Consider the following 18,360-nt stretch of genomic DNA (forward strand, 5'->3'; position numbering starts at 1 on the left):
TTGTAACAACAGGTGTTATGCACATGAAAGAGATCAAGTCTTTCATTTCTCTAACAATTGAAGCTACACAGAGCCCATCATCAAAGTGACTGTACAAAAAGAGAAACAACAAGGATATTTACAGTAGATACATTATACATTTATCCTACTCATATCACCTGTCACAAGAAATCGCTAGTGCATGTAGTAACATAATGATTTATTTAGTTTTATCCATTTATTCATCCTTCTTGTCTTTATTTAATTATTTATTTATTTCATTACAGATGAAGGTGTTAGTGCTAGTAACGATGGGTGTGGCGTGTATGGTGGCCACGGTACGAGCTCAGGACACCGCCGCCGAAACCACCAGGGCCGAACCCGCCACAGCCGGCTCCCCCAACACCCGAGCAAGCAGCTCCGGTGGTGGCGGGCAAGGGCAACAGACGAGATTCCTTGGCCCCCTCCTTCAGGCTACCGGAAACGCACTCGGTCAGTTATTTGGTGCCGGCAGACCTGTGCAGTCAGGCGGCTTTGGAAATCCCGGCGGCTTCAACAACTTCGGTGGTGGCAGACCAATCAATTTTGGTGGCAGGCCCGTTGGTGGCTTCGGAGGTAGACCTGGCGGTGGTTTCGGAGGCAGACCTGTTGGAGGTTTCGGAGGCAGACCAGTTGGAGGTTTTGGAGGCAGCCCAGTTGGAGGTTTTGGGGGCAGACCAATTGGAGGCTTTGGAGGCAGGCCAGTTGGAGGTTTTGGAGGCAGGCCAGTTGGAGGTTTTGGAGGCAGGCCAGTTGGAGGTTTCGGAGGAGGGTTCAATCAACAAAAACCCGGGAGCTGTCCTGCGGTGCGCCCCCAGTGTCCCGGCACGAGGAGCTTCGCGCCCCCACAACCCTGCAGCGTTGACTTCCAGTGTGGCGGGATTGACAAGTGTTGCTTCGATGTGTGTCTGCAAGAAACTGTGTGCAAGGCGCCCGTTTAACTCGGTCGTTTAAATAACTAAATCACGTGTAGATAACTAAACTTTGTATAAATAACTAACTGGCCTCAGAGTACGGGCTGGATTGTACCTGTACCTCGTTTCCCCTTGTAATTTATACCTTGTTCTTGACCTTTCTTATCTTTGTTTTTATTTTATAATTATATTTTATTATGAGTAAAATAAAGCTTCATTGTGTTAATTGTTGTTCTCAGCACCAGACATGACGCACATTCATATGGCTGTGTGTGAGGGAGTAGGGATCCAGTTCCCCCACGTGGTAGACAGCACCTAACCAGGGTAGGATCAGGGTCTTTCCCACGGCAAGGAGCCGGGATACTTAAAGAGGTTTGGCTCCCGGGTGGACGCCTCAGCTGTTCCACCCAGGATGCAGTGTCACAATGTAAAGGCTCCTTGTCAGTGTCTCAGTTTAGGAAGTGAAGTTTTCATTGAAAACTACTGCATATCTCATCCTTCCAATTTTGAGTTTCTTCTGGGCTGAATAAAGTCTGGATACCAAGAATAAAATCAAAACTACGACATCGGACTGAAGAGACTTGTAAGATGGCGTGATGGAAGCAAAACAAATTCCTCCGCGTAGTAAACAGGTTGATGGAGTATTTTTTTAATAATCCTTGCAGCCAGAGATCCTTTGAGAGCTGAATAAAATCGTCCAGAGGTAGACATAATACTATAATATTAATAGGTATCAACATAAAAACATCTGATGTCAGCTGGCCAGAATACTTGAGTTGTCCAGATTATGAAAGGATTAGTACTGATAGAATTAAACACTCAGGCTCCTATGACCCACACTAGAATTGCCCGATCAGAAGGTCATGACATCCCCTGTAGGACCGGGTCGTCTCCTCGGAGGGAAAGTAGTACCCAGAATTACCAAACTCCATGCTAACGATGTGCGAATGGGGAAAGGCGTGTACGGATTAACCCATTTGCACCCGGTGTCCTCAATATAGGAAGGAAGTGAGCATTTCAAAAGTTAATAAAGAAGGGAACCCCTGGGTGGGGATATATGAGCTTCGCGACTATAAGCCTATAAGCGGAAGGCAGTACGCTTAGCACTCTTCCAGCACAATCCCTCACACAGGAACCCTGGGAGCTAATGGGTTAATAGTGATGCATGTGAAAGCTGAAGTGCTGCAGTGGCTAGATTAGTATGTGTCAAGAACCTCTGTACGTCACTGGTGGCCATTACAAGGTTAACCCCCTCATGGTCGGGACAACTCTAGTATTTTGTGTCAGCTAACGCCAGATTATTTTATTCAGCTGGGTGTGAGTCATGGGAGCCTGGGTGTAAATACCGTAACCCACAACCCTTTCATAGTCGGGACAGATCTAGTATTCCATTCCAGCTGACGCCAGACGATTTTATTCAGCTGAGAGCCACAGGAACCAGGGATTATTAAAGAAGGAACGAGTAATAATGAAAGATTGAGGCCAATAGTACCCGCTGACGACTCCCGATAACCCCTCTACTACCAGGACGTATTCACTTTGCCGTTCATGCTACTGTATTTCCATGGTTTTCCCTTTTACTCATAGACAGCCTTCCCGAGCTGAATCAAAATCGTCTAGCGGTGGCGAAAAGAGAATATAAATGACGTTCTCGGGCTGAAGGGATTATTGATTGTTATGAAAGAGGGACGAACGTGAAATCTTCAGAGAGGTGATACTTCCATGAGTGTGTTGTCTTGGAGATCCCGTGTGAGCCAGCCAGCCTCCCCTTGACCCCAATACTGTCAGGCCGGGAGCGAGGCTGACCACCGCTGCTTGAATATCAACTTACGTGTACCCCATCCACATCACCCCACCCCACCTACCGCCCCACTGCTCCACCATGCACACCTCACCTACCCCACCCACACCACCATACTTACCCCACTAACCCCACCCGCTCCATCATAACCCCTCACCTGCCCCACCCACCCCACCTACACACTTCATTTATCCACCTCCCCAAGCACCACGTACGCGCCAACCAAACACACCCACCAACTCCAGTGAGACACAAGAGAGCATTAGCTGAGTTACTTCATATCCAGAAGAATAACCAGACATTGCACTGAGTACGTGTATATACTCTCCCATCTGTTTATCTATAGTATGCAGTAGTCAGTCTATTGATGTACTCTTTTCTGTCTCTGCATATCTCTCTAGCACTCCATCAGTCAATCGATCAGTCGTCCATGAATTAATATTATAGTAAACATCAGCCTTGCCTTCCCCTAGCCCTGTCCCCGGCCCTCTCGCTTCCACGTTCCATAATAGGTACTCAATTTTCACTCCTTATTTGGGTGAGAGTTTGCATGTCTCCTTACTGCTGTGTGCTGGTACAGTAAGGGTCAAAAGCGTGCCTAATATTTCACCTCCTCTACCTCCCACTTTCCTCTACTGGCAGTCATTCCTCATCTGACAGAGGCTTGGCATGTTTTTCTCCCCATACGATGAGTCTCTTTGATATGATGCGCAAATAAGGAAAGTGACGGACATGCCATAAGTGTGACGCAAAAGGCTTTTCTTTTCTGGACCCGTCCCTTGTGATTAATAGGTGGGAACATGAAGATGACGATGATGATGATGATGATGATGATGATGATGTGGTGGTGGTGGTAATAATTGTGATGACGTATACCTCCACCATCTAATCCATTATTTCCCCATCATGAGCGTAGGGACCCTCCGCTAGGTTCTCACTCCAGACATTTTAATCGAGAGTTACCAGATGCACTAAAGGTAATACTAATGATGATGAAAATTGTGGTATGATGATGACAAAGAGGGTGGTGATGATGATGATGATGATGAAGGGGATGATGTTGATGAAGATAACGATGATGATGATGATGATGATAATGATGATGAAGATATTTTGCTTCTCCCCTTAAACATGACAGAATACAATAACTAAAAAAGAGGAGGCACTAAATCGCGTAGAAGGGTCACTAACACCGTTGAATGATCTGGCTTAATATTTACCGTAACACCACAAAAATCAGGGAATAGGTTCTGGTCTACTATTTCAAATATCCATGCGCACGTGTGTGTGTGTGTGTGTGTGTGTGTGTGTGTGTGTGTGTGTGTGTGTGTGTGTGTGTGTGTGTGTGCGCGCACCTTCTTGCGTGTGTGTGTCCTGAATAAGACAGACCAAACATGTATTCACCACCAACCTTAGGTATTAGCACCTGAGTAATGACATGCGAAGGTGTGTGACGTATTCTCGTTGCACGCAGGAGGGCTGTTGGGCCTTGGAAAAGAACTCTATATAATCTATGTCCAGAATAGGATATATATAAAAAATCTGTGTATATATGTGCTTGTATCCCTGTGTGTGTGTATGTGAGTGGGTGAGCATGTGCGTGAGTGTGTATGTATGTATGTGTTCTTGGACTTGAATCTTCTAAATTCTCGACTCTGGCTTCAGTTATCCAGTCATTCTCTGAGTATATCTGTGCCGTGTACTTATCAACTAATTCTACTGACTATGAAAAATTCTTTAAGTTATTTCTACGATGGAACTTTATCAATTTCTCCCTTCTCTGAATCTCCATTCTATGTAATTGCAGTGTTCACCAACACGATTGGCTTTCCTCCCTTTTCACTGATCCACCTGGTGAACAAACCTACATCTTTTCTATCCTTAATGACAGCACCGCAGCTCAGTAACAATAATATGGGACCTGTGATTGAAACAGTCCTATGTAAAGGTTACTACATCGGTAAATCCATAAATATGGTTCGAGATTTAAGTTTACATATGCGTATACTTTCTTTTCCAGCTAAATTAATTTTCTCAATAATAATGGAGATATAACGACACCTGTCACGGGCGGGACAACTCTACGTCTTGTTTCAGCTAAGGTCAAACGACTTTAAGTTAATGAGTCAAAAGAACCATAGAGTTTTATCATTAACATCATTAACACTCTAATGAATAGGACAACTCTAGTATTCCGCTCAGTTAACGACAGATGTTTTAAATCAGGTGGATGAGTCATAGAAGCATGAGTGTTAAGGCTGTTTAAACCACGACGTTACACCAGAGACAGCAGAAACAGCCAAGGAAACAGGCGGCAGTGACCGTTTTATTGCAGCAGTTAAATCCAACCCAGATACGGCCGTGATAAGAACTATAACTGTAACGTAATATATACTGATGATTACTCTTGAATTACTGAACCAAAGGGATTGTAGAGGGGTCAGGAAGTAGTATTTTCACTGCCTATAATGCCTTGAATACGATTAACTCATAACGTGACCTCGGATGTGCGCTCGGCAGGGTTTCGTATCCCCGTCTCTTACCACCTATAGTACTGAAATGGGGACCTGGATCTGCAGTAGATGGTTGTGTCATAGTATGGAGGAAATGTTTGTTAGATGCTTTCAATGTCATGATTATCTGCTGATTTTTTCCCCTTTTTTCACCCCTTATTTAGGTAGGGGAAAAGGTCAGAATTCTAATCATCATTACTGTATACATTATATTCGTCACAATAGCTGTCATATCATTTCAGGGTCCTTCCAGTGGTGGCCCTATTTCTTCCTCCCCAGACGGTCGGGGAAGCTTCCGGGGTGTGCAGTGGGCGTAAGGGCGGGGGTTGGGGGTAGATTGTCGGGAATACCTGGTGGGGCTTTACGCTAGCTGACCCCCAAACGTTGCACAGGGGCGCCTCAGGGTCAGTGAGAGTACCTGTCGCCGCGGCTTTGGTGATTTCGTAACATCTCCTCCCTAGCGATTTATTCTGCACAGTACACCTGAATTCTCCTTTGTATACTAGTGAAGCCAAGTATGTTGAAATTACGCAGGCAACTTAGTTCAAATAAATGAGGTAAGTCGTTCTGCTTAAATATCGGAACGTGAGGATCAGGGCGAACATAAACATAATCTGGATTGAAAAAGACTGTTTCCATATACTGTATTTGCCATCGTTCATCTTTACCAAGACTCATATGCAGTAACGAAAATCAAATATCGTTATTTTGAAAACGTTAATAAATACCACAAGTAATAATTTTAGGGAAGTTCATCAAGTCTACTGTACAAGATTGTTTTCCATTTTCTTTTCTCAATGACATACTAAAAAAACCATTGGTGTTCACTGATTGCGTGGGTGCGACACTTGGAGGCATTTTACGGCTTCTTGTAGTTAGCTATGACCAACCTGCCTCCCACATTACAAAGTGCATCGGCAAAGATACAGAAAAAATGATAAAAATTCCATCATCGTCACATGCTTCATAAATTAGCTTCCAAAACTGAGGATCTGCCCACAACTCCACGCTGTCAGTTTTAACGATGCTGCTCTTGGAGTCAGATTTATAGGATTAAAATTGAGGGTGAATGGGTTAATGCATTGTGTATTGATAGACAGACAGATAAAGAGGTAGACAAACACACAGATAGATAGATAGACATCGATTGACAAATACAGATCTCCAGATGGACACAGACACAGAGAGATGGCGAGAGAAAAGCAGGCAGACAGACACATATAGACAGATAGATAGACAGAGATAGAGATAGATAGATATAGATAAAAATAAAGACAGACAGACAGACAAAAAGAAAGTCAAATATATATAACTCATTAAAACCTCATAATTATAACTATTTCCGGGTAGGCTGACACATTTTCCCAGAACAGCAAGCGAATCACACCCTGGCGTAAATAATAAGGAATTACATTACCTGGACTACACGTGAGAATGTAATAAGTACTTCGTTACACCACGGCCACTTCCACTCTTCCGCCATACATAAAAACAACATTATTTTTAGAAGTCGTGGATGATAATTTGCGTCACGGAAGTTTGTCACGGGTGTTGCCTTAAAAACTGTTTGGATGAAAAAAAAAAAAAAAAAAAAAAAAAAAAAAGGGGGGGGGCAAATTTAGTACGGTCTTCAGCATTTACTGGTTTGTATATTTTGTCTAGAGTTCAGCTTCAACGTACGGGAATGCATAGCTACGAAATCATTATTGCTTTTTAGGTATTTGAAATCATTAGGGTAGTCATTTATCAGAGTGAGTTTATAGTAAGCACGTCATAATATCGTTGATTTATTTCGTTTCTAGAGCACAAACCTGGATATACCATTGAAGAAAATGATAATTATGTAAGAAATTATGTGTCGCAGAGGTGGACCCATATCCGAACTGTGGGTGGCAGTCCAAAGAGGTCTGCACTAGCACCTGAATCTGAGTCAGAGCGTCTGGTGGCAGCAAGAACGAGTTAAAGTATTTCGTCAGGGTGGTGAGGGGGTTAACTAGACACCGGTCAGACTTATAATGGAGTCGAAGTTAATATACAACAAATCCAACACTTAACATACAGCTTAGGTACTTCCCTCCCATTACTTTTTTCCGTTTTAATCTTTTTACCACCGTTCAGTTCTATTCATTTTACGAAAACACTGGTACTGAAGACGTTGAGAAGGTTATATTTAAACCCTACAGTCTGACAAATTTCCCTCAGCCTAGAAAGCATCGTGTAGAGAAAGTATGAATAAGTAAAAAAAACATCATCGGACTGAAGGGATGACGAAAACTGACCATGAAAAGGGGAAGGTGGTGCCCGGGGCAGGTGAAAGTGAGCTAAATTAGGGATGCCAGGTGAGGCGGAAGTGTCGGTGATCCGTGTGGGGGGAGGAGGAGGAGGACAGGTAGGAAGGTGAGGTAAGGGAGGAGGGGAGGAAAAGAGAGAGGGTGGGGTTGGGGGAGGAGGGGAGAAATGAGAAAGGGTCGCATTATTACGGCAAAAACGAGATGAAGGACAGTGAGGAGTGGGGGGGGGGAGATCAAAGGAGGGGAAGATGTTTGAATCTGGAGGAAGGGAGGAAAGGAGGAAGAGAGAAAGGTATGGACATAAGGAGGAAGGGATGGGCGAAGGTAGGAAAATATCGGGAAGGAAGGTATCTGGAAGTGAAGAGAGAAAAGCAGGGAGGATTGAGGAAGGATGGGATATGAGGCACAGGGAGCAAGGGAGGGAGGGATGGGTGGAAAGAGATATGAAGGGAGGGAGGAAGAGGAGGAAGGAAGAAGGAAGGGAGGATGAATGAGGAAGGAAAGGATCCGGAAGTAAAGGAAGAAAAGGAGGGAGAGTTTGGATGAAAGGGATAAGAGGAAGAGGGAGGAGGGGAGGGAGGGTTGGGGAAGTAAGGGATATGGGGGAAGAAAAAGGAAGGGAGAAAGAGAAAGAACGAGACTCGGGGAAGGAAGAGATCTCGAGGCAGAGGGAAGGTGGGAGGGAGAGAAGAGATACAAGGAAGTAGAAAAGGTGAAAGTAGAGGGATACAAGAGAGAGAGAGGGGGGTCAAAGGGAATGAGATATGAAGGACAAAAGAATTAGGGGAAGGAAGTGAGTTATGGACTGAGAAGCGCAGGAGAGAGAGAGAGAGAGTCATGTGACGTTAGGATCCCAGCAAGGTGATCCGACCATTACTGAAAAACAAAAATACTTCTTTTATTCGACTGACGTACTGTACACTACTTAGAATTATACTCTTGGCAACTGCGGACGATTTTTTTCACTTTAACATATATCCTATTTTTTCGAAGTGAAGGGGTCAGATACAACCTTTAAACCCCTCACTGCACGACGTTTTCCCTGCACTGAATAAAATCGTCTAATGGTGGCACAGAATAACAATAATGCGTCCATGGAGCTAAGTAGTTAAACAGAGAAATGTGGCTATGATGAACTTTCCTATGTTAATGAAGCACTGTATACATTTACCTTTTTTCATTACGAGAGAGCGGGCACAGAGAGCGAAGCTATGGTGGTACCAATCTTAAGTGGCGGTTTGGGTGGGGCACGAACCTCTGTACAGTGGTGCCACGTGTTCCATACCCGCTAAGTGAACGGCTCAGATATATGTAATAGGCATCACAATAAGATAAACACATAAGAATATAATGGTAACGTGTGTATTATAATATATGAAAGAACAGTAAACCGATTATGCTTAAAATATTTATACGGAAATACAGAAACGTGGCATAATTATTTTACAGTGTTGCTTAAAAAAAAATAGTCAATTTTATTGGCTGTTACCGTATTTCTGGGGTTGGTAATAATGTCACAATTATGATTATAAGATAATATGCAGGATTATAAGCAAAAATATGCCAGTTTCTTAGTAAAAAAATATATACATTAAACCCTCGTGAGCGGCAACACTCACACACACCCAGTCCGACCTGGTCATCTGTGAGGGATAGAGGAATAGGCCTGTTTGGGGACACCTCTTAAAAAAAACGCGCCAAGACTTTAACCTCCTGGGTGGTGTGGAAATAAAGTCAAATTTACAATATGTACATTATAACGTAAAAGAAAATAACCAAAATGTATCCTAAAATACCACAGACGAGAGAGAGAGAGAGAGAGAGAGAGAGAGAGGGGGGGGGAGGGGGAAGGCAGACCAGGGGCAGTGTTGAGTGCAGCTTAGTGAAAGATGAAGGAAGGGAGGGAATGAAGGAGGGAGAGAGTGATTGAATGAAAACAAATCATAGTGCCACAATAGTGAGGTCATCTGGCGCCATATGTAAAACAATAATATTTTTAAACATAATTAGATATAATAAAAACAAAATAAAGAAATGAAAGCACAAGTTTATAAGCCATTCATAAAAGAAACAAAATTCCCAAGGGTGACGCACATCTCCCCAAGGAGAGAGAGAGAGAGAGAGAGAGAAGGCAGGCAAGAGGCAGTGTTGAGTGCATTGTCAAGCTGAGGGAAAGATGAAGGGAGGGAAGGAAGGAGGGCGAGAATGATTGAATGAAAAGGCGCCGTAACACCGAGGTCATCTGGCGCCATATATAAAACAATATAATAAAAAACAAAATAAAGAAATGAAAGCACAAGTTTATAAGACATAAAAGAAACAAAATTCCCTAGGGTGATGCACATCCCCCAAGGAGAGAGAGAGAGAGAGAGAGAGAGAGAGAGAGAGGCATCGCGAGTATGGAAAACGTGGCAACACTGTGCAGAGGTTCGTGCCCCACCCAAACCGCCACTTTAGAATGGTACGACCATAGTGAGCGTAGCGGAGCGATGTTTACGTTCAGCTGAGAAATGAGCCGCCCGACACGAAACCCGACCGCGATGGTTTTCAGAGGCTAATTACTTTTCTACTACGTAAGATAAAGAAGAGATTCTTTCAGCAGGTAATAGATACATTCAACAAATTTTGTTTTTAGCAATATATTCCCTCATGAAACCAAAGAAACCCCTTAAAATCCCACTTTCCAAGGGAATGTACAAAGGGCTTCGATTGACATGCTCCACTATGAAATCGATTTTAAAAATATTTTCTACTGTAACACAGTTTTTTTTTTTTTTACATGAATTCTAACAAATAAATATCGGATATTACGCTCATAATTTTTCATGAACATTTTTTCTATATTTAGGAGGTAAAAGTCAGCAAGGGTAGTCGCCCCATCTCTGGGTTTTATCATTCAGTCAATAGCCAAGCGTTTACCGACGCAGTTCGTTGACACGGCAAGTCGGGAGCAAAGGACTGAACATTGCGTGTGTGATAAATGCTACGGCGCCTAGCTATGTGCACCTTCAGAGAGAAAACGTGAGAGATAACGTGAGACGCACACAGACAGAGAGAAGAGGAGTGGACGGAAGGAAGGAGGGTTAACTGGAAGTAGGGATGCAGGAAAGAGAAAAAGATGGGAGAAAAAGTAGGAAAGATTTGGAGAGAAGAGTGGAAGAAGTGAAAAAGTAGGATAAGGAGAGAAATGATTAACAGATGTGAGAAAGACAGAGAGAGAGAGAGAGAGAGAGAGAGAGAGAGAGAGAGAGAGAGAGACAGACAGACAGACAGACAGACAGACAGACTGACAGACTGACAGAGACAGAGACAGAGACGGACAGATGGACAGACGGACAGTAGACAAAGACAGACAGACAGGCAGACAGCAGCTGAAGAGAGACAAACAAACAGACAGACAGAGATAGGAAGTATGATGTCTGAGAAAGAGAGAAAACAGGGAAAACAAGTCGTCAGCGAGTGAAACCTCCACCTGCTGCAATCAGTTTAAGGCCGATACTTGCCTCGGTCCTGTGCTTGGCCCTTGGGTGAGTGTCCTTGATATAGAAATACTTTTAGCTACTTCATCCTTACCTGACCCTCATCCCATCCACCAAGTTTAGTCCAAATCGGATTTTGAATTTAAAAAAAAAATGTTTAAATTTACCTTACCCTGTGACCTATACCTTTAGTCTATTTTTCTAGCAACAGAATAATTTCATTCTTAGCCAACCTTAAACCCGTCCACCAAGTATGATCCAAATTGAATCAAATTTTGTTAAAGGCAAAACCTTTGACTCTGCCCTGTGACCTTTACCTCTGATCAGTTGTTCCTCAATTGAATCCCTTCCCTGCTCCTCAACCCCTCCGCCAAGTCTGGTCAAAATCAGATCATTACTTTTTGAGCTGACCTTGCCCTGGACCTGACCTCTGACCAATGACTCTTCGGCCAATAATCAATTACCTTTTTCTCTGATGGACCACAATGGCTAAACCAGAGAGAGAAATAGAGAGAGAGAGAAGGGGGGAGAGGGGGAGGAAAGAGAAAACGGAGGGAGCCCAGGTTGCTGTGAAGGCCAAGAGGGACCACTTAGGTATATATACGACACACCAGCCACACACTCCATACCCTCAACTCCTATCTCGCTGATCCATGGTGAGCCCCCTGCACACACACACACACACACACACACACACACACACGACAAATATTCTCTCTCTGTCACACACACACACACACACACGACAAATATTCTCTCTCTCTCTCTCTCTCTCTCTCTCTCTCTCTCTCTCTCTCTATCCATCCCTTCCTCCCTGCAGTGCGATGTTTTTCAGACTTGCTTTTGCTTCACCAGAAAATACAAACGTGGATATTAAATTGTGTGAAAATCCTATGCAACTGTGATATCATTAATTAAGGAAAAACACTCAATAGAAAAAATAATTAGACTCGTTGAAATTAGCGAATGAATTACGGAAGAAGGGAAAAAAAAAAAAGTGTCCGTCTGTTTACAATCCTGGTACTCTATTTATATCGCTTTTCCCCTCTCACGGTTAGAAGAGCTCTTGGTATTCCATTTCATTTAACTGGAGACGATTTTATTCAGCTGAAAGCATGGAGCGTGAGTGTTAATTTGGATAAACCGTTCAGTAAATACCGTAGTTCTTTTTTTTTTTTTTTTAAGTAGCAGGTCACGGACGACTTCAACACTTTAATGCATATTTTCTTCTCATTCTGAACAAACTTACCGAGTGTAGATGACATGTATAATTTTATGTGCCTAGCCTTCTTTCCATTCTAATTATGCGTAAACTTCTCACACAAAGAAGATTTTTGAGTACCGCAATGCAACGTTTTATTTATATTTTTTCTCATGGGCAAAATTTTATACATACACATTCACTGAGTACGTAAATTTCTCAAGTTACTCTTTCTCTTAATAAAGTTGCTACATTGTTAAATACATTTTCTTCACTACTACAAGTCGCCCTAGAACTAAAAATAAAGGCGTTTGGAGCATGTGCCTTGATTACCGGGGGAGGCTGAGTATGTGCCTTCCACTTTTTACTTGTATATATACAGTATATGGGGTGACAAAGGCATGTTATTTCTACCTCCCCCATCTCACTTTTTTCCCACAGTATATTACATTAACAGGTACTACATTGTTGATCTTAATGCATGAAATTTGTTAAAAAGGAACAAAAACTGTTAAAAAGAAGAGAAATAAAGATGCTAAATAATGACGCAATACCTGCAAGGCTGGTTCTGGGGACTATATTACACAATTTTCGTTCTCAACACATTTTTTACTCAAGATTCGTAATATTTATCTTAGTATGTCAGTTACTATGCATCCGATTTATTAAATATAACTCAAGGTATAACTGCAATAGGAATATTATACCGATCAGTTTGATTTTCTGGGCACTGAGAAGCTAAAATGTTAAATGTTATCAAAATAGAAGGGGTGGATAATCAGTGTCTGTGTATTATATCTCACTTAGGCTAATAAAACATAATAGGATACTGTTTTTATGGCAGTCGACGTCCATGGCCTGGCAGTAGGAAGAAGATAGCAAAAACTGTCACCCAATACAAAGAGTTAATTCCATCAAGAGTTTTTACTTATATTCACCGTATTGGGGTTAAGGTCAGGGAGAGTAGGAAGGACTGGACGGTGAAGGAGAGGTACGCGGGGAGGGGGAGAAGTACAGGGGGAGGGTGCGGGGGAGAGGAGAGGGAGGGGAGGCTGGGGAGTGGTAGTACAGAGTCTGGAGTGAGAAGGATAGTGGAAAGGAGTGGAGGAAGGAGAAGTGATGGTGCAGGGGAGCAGTTGGAACAAGAAGTAAGAGACTGGAAGAGGAGAGGATTCTGCTTTCGACCCTTGACATAGACTATAATTCCGGCAGTTCTAATGTGCGTCATACACTTTCACAAGTCACTATTTCGGCGCTTAAACCCACCATAGGGGTTGAATACACACTAGGGCTCTCTCCTTCAGAGCTGGTGTACTGGCAGACCTATTAGTGAGGGTGTTTTACGATGTCGGTGAGGCTTGAGGGATTAGTAAAGAATTGTTGTCGAAATTCAAGTCCGGACACTGTTCCCCATTAGTATCCCAACTCTAACCTCGTGTCATTTCCAAAAAGTGGCGAGAGGAGAGAGATTTTGGATGAGGAAGACGGGGAAGAGAGAGAGAGAGAGAGAGAGAGAGAGAGAGAGAGGAAGAGGTAGGCAGACCAGTATGAACGTGAGTTGAATCAAGGAAGTAGATGAGGGATGGGATAGAGGAGGGGAAGGGGGAGGGGGAAGAGGAAGTGGGGAGAAGGGGAAAGGAAAGTGGACGGGGAAGTGGGAGGGGAGGGAGAAAGGGTGGGAGGGGGTACATCAGGAAGAGACGTAGAGGGGGAGGAAGGGGAAGTGCATGAGAGGGGAGGGGGGAAGCAAGAGAAAGATGTGGCTGGAGGAGAGATAAGTATACTAACGTGGCGGTGCAGTGAATCAGTGTCCATTTCCAGGAATGTGGCATTGGAAGATTAGCAACACTTTTCTCTTTCTACTTTCTGCTTACATACACATATATATTCCCTTGCGCGTAATTTATGTTCTCTTTGTCAATATTTGAGAGATACAGATATGATACAAGAAAAAATTATAAAAAGATGAAATTCACGCGGTCTTTTCCAAATTTTCCTAATGGAATGAAGTGTTGACATGGATCTTTGTTATTTTTTATAGATTAGCTTATAGAGTCGGATTTTTTAATGTTTGTTTTTAAAAATGTTCGTAAATAAAGGATATCATGATCGTACTTCATACTGTGTAGGCTAGAGCTTAGATTTTACGGAATATGAAGTGTTTTCATCTGACCACCGATAGTTATTTTGCTAACCTGTTGCATATTTTAATGGATATTTCCTGTCTGATGCATATGAAGATTTGTTTTATGATCGGACTTACCTTCGCCATCGCATGGTCCTGTTATCGAACGCGCCATGATTACCGAACGCTCTTAACGCACGATACTAATTTGGCGCAAGTTACCTAATGCAAATTTTAGTGTACAGACTATGAGGTAGGTTATAATTGGTGGGGGGTCTAGAGGCAAAGACACAAGTTTCGACTTCCACTGCTAGTTATGGATTTTAAATTGTGTATATTTAGGTTTCTTCGGTGCACTGATGTCGCGTCCAGTCGATGGGATCAGCAATAAACACTCATATCGCAACACAGGTATATTTTGCTTATTCTCTTCAATATTTTTCTTCGGAAATCAAATGTTAGTCACCTGTGACGTGTCTAGTACTAAAATTATTATTTGAAGTACGTGGACTTATAAGAAAAAGACTTGAATCGCTATGTAACTATAGTCTTCAATTCTTTACCAAACGGGAGCGGCCTTTTTTCATATTTTCTATTGAAATGAGTCTTTCACAAGTAACTTATTATTTTTTTCTGGATTACCATTGCTTCTGGGCATTTTTTTTAACTCGCCTATGAAAGTTGTTAATACAGTTTTAGAATACGTAAATATTACGTCTACATGCTGCTGGCCGTATCCAGGGTAAACTAACATTCCTAGCTCACTTTTTAAATTTGAAAGCTGGCTGTCAAACGCGATGTTTCCGGAAATGTGCATTTCTTCAACTTCTGATGTTTTGTTTACCGTCTACAGCTTGTTAGCATGGGAAGTCTATTTATCCTGTCACTTTATTGACGTATTTTGTGATGATGCTTGCTGCCGACAGATGATTTTAGACAACATTTAGGATGAACCTTTGGTGATGGAGTTACTGAAGGCTATACCTAACCTCTCCATCTCGAAAAGTCTCTCAAAAGCTGAAAAAAACTCTTCTGAAAGTAAGAAGCGAGAACAAACCATAAAGACGTCACTGTGTTGAAGGGGTTCATGAAGGACTCTTCCCCACAGATGAAGGTGCTAATCGTACTGGTGGTGGCGGTGGCGGCCGTAACGGCTGAGAAATTGCCGGAGGAGGAGAAGAAGGCGGAGACCGAGGGCCGAACTAGGAGCGGGGGCGCTCAGTCCCGATTTTTAGGAGGAGGGTTTGGCCACAACAATGGCTTCGGCATCCAGACACCACTCGGCGGCACAAGGTGGGTAAGGTTAGATCAGATTAGGTTACGTTAGGTTAGGTCAGGTTAGCTGAACTTAGTAAATTCTATTTAATTAAAAGAAGCCAAAGACAGAAAGCTCGCAAAAGCAATACGTTGTTCTTTCCTGGAAACTAAAAAAAATATTATAATAATAAATAAACAAATAAATTCTATATATGTTAATTTCGAGGTCCAAGGATAGCCTACACTGCATTTGTGTGTGTGTATATATATATATATATATATATATATATATATATATATATATATATATATATATATATATATATATATATATATATATGGCTACCAAGATCTCCTTAAAAAAATGGTTAAGATCCTTCATGAATACAGACAGCTGGATGTTTTTCCTCTCTGTGCCTCTTCACCCAACAGCATAACTGGGAACCTGGATGTAAACAAGACTGTTGGAGGTCGTCCTCAATGAAGAAGATTGTCACTGAAAAGTTTGGTAGGCTGTCTTAACCCTCTCGTGGTGAGAACAACTCTAGTATGCTATTCCAGATAACGCCAAGCTATTTCATTCAGCTGAGAGTGAGCCATAGCAGCTTGAGATTAAAAAACCCTTGGCTGAATAAGAAGGAAATGACACAGATTAACCACTTCATCACGACAACGCAGTTTTCATTTTACCCTTGTGTCTCCAGACACTCTTATTTAGCTTCGGACAGACTTTTTGAAATGGAAATGTTATATACAGGCCGCATTTGCTCTTTCTCTATTAAGAGGTTTCCCCAGATCTCGTGAAATTCGTCCGGAGGTAACAAAAACAGACTGAAGAAACCGTCACCAGCTTCAGGAGGTTAATGCCTAAAGACATCACGAGGGTACTAAGGCAGGCAGTTATTTTATGCCAAGTCTCAATCTTCCTCTAGAATACGACCTGCAATAATTTTCATTTTTTCCAGGTGGGTGGATAGGGACACTGGTTCTTCCTGCTGCGAGCTGGAAGTGCTTACCAGTGTACTGCCGGCTCCAAATGTGCTGTTACTAGGCATTCCCTTAAGTTTTCTTCTTCCACAGCTTTGGGTCCACGGGAGGCTTTGGGCTAGGAGGCCTCGGCAACGGGTTCGGCGTGAGCTCAAACTTCGGAGGAATCCAAAGCGGGTTTGGGTCTTCATTCGCCCTTCCTGGAATCGGTTTCGGGAGTAACAGCGTCTCCCCCAGTGGCTGCAGGGACTATTGTCGAACCCCGGAGAATCAGGTACAGTTTGGAACAATAATTCATTTACACTTCTTCAAAACTATGTCAGAGCCTAACGAGATCTTGCCATGTTAATATACAATAATCAATTAGGCTTGGCTGCTGCAGCATTTGCTCAACAACACGAAAGTGTAATCACTGAACGCATCTGTACCATATTCACCACCTCTCTAGAGTTGAAGCTGTGCACAGGATTAATAAAACCAGACTCCACTCTAGCCCCCTCAATCATTCTGAAGCTTTTGCGTTCTAAATCCTGTATTACTATTGAAATTTGCTTTGGCTGTAGTGTGATGGTCGTAATTTCGGTTTTAAGACGAGCTGTCAACTTGAGTTTACTTCATAGTGATAATATTATGTAAACCAGACAAGTCTGAAACTTAAGTGGTTGTTGTGAGTGTATACACTTCGACGGTTTTCATGTATTTATACAGTTTGCCATGGAAAATTGTTCCCGTGCCTGAATAGGTTACAGTGGATATATAAGCCCACACAGTTTCATTCCTGATAACGATTCAGTGTTACGGGGGTTTGTCAATTTCGGGTAAGATCTGTCACGAATACTTACTTCCCCTGCAGGTGTACTGTTGCAAGGATGGCGCCGCCCCCCTCAACCCCTTCCGAGGCGTTGTGAAGCCAGGAGCCTGCCCGCCAGTGCTCCCCGCCTGCCCACCGACACGCAGCTTCCACGCTCCCCCTAGCACGTGCTCCTCCGACGGTGACTGCGGTGGCATCGACAAGTGCTGCTTCGATAGGTGTCTTGGGGAACACGTGTGCAAGACTCCAGTCAGCGTGTTCGGCGGTTTCGGTTTCTAAATTAATCGAACCAAAGTATCCGCAACTTTTTCATTTATCTTAGGTACGAATTGTGGAATAAGTAATTTCAAGCCAAAAATCTCAAAACCTTTTCGTGCGTCATACTTTCAACCTACTCAGCCAAAAAAAATCAACACTATTTAATTCATCGTCTCATACCGACACAGACAATGAGCTCCTTTGCACTCTCACCACACAGTATAAGATTTTAAGCATCTTCCTTCATTGCTCATTGATCATCAGACTTGTTGGATTTACGCTTCATTGCTTCAGAACTGCATGAAGTGTAACGTCTGTCATTTTTTCGAAACCTCAGTAATATAACGCGTGTCATTAGTAGGAAGCCTCAGAAAATGTGTCAAGTGTAAAGGAATTATTGACCGTGACTGTCATGAAGGGCATTAAGTGACCCTTGAAAATGCTATTAAAAAAAAAAAAAAAAAAAAAACTAGGATTAAGGTGATTAATTTATGCATTTTGTAAAGAAAAACTAATAAACAGCTTTAAGACCAATGTGTTTTACCATTTATTCCACAGATGTCTTAACACTCTCTCTCTCTCTCTCTCTCTCTCTCTCTCTCTCTCTCTCTCTCTCTCTATCTATCTATCTATCTATCTATCTATCTCTCTCTCTCTCTCTCTCTCACACACACACATATCATCATCATCATCATCATCATCCTG

At 42.6% G+C, this 18,360-nt stretch overlaps 1 pseudogene; it reads left to right on the forward strand.

Annotated features, from left to right (window-relative positions):
* Positions 1-270: 270 nt before the first annotated feature.
* LOC145417552 (uncharacterized) lies at positions 271-17,676 on the forward strand (annotated as a pseudogene).
* Positions 17,677-18,360: the final 684 nt, after the last annotated feature.

The sequence above is a fragment of the Coenobita brevimanus genome, chromosome 110 (genome assembly GCF_032717465.1).
Source record: "Coenobita brevimanus isolate Jiangsu-jjx chromosome 110, ASM3271746v2, whole genome shotgun sequence".
Taxonomy (NCBI): Eukaryota; Metazoa; Arthropoda; class Malacostraca; order Decapoda; family Coenobitidae; genus Coenobita; species Coenobita brevimanus.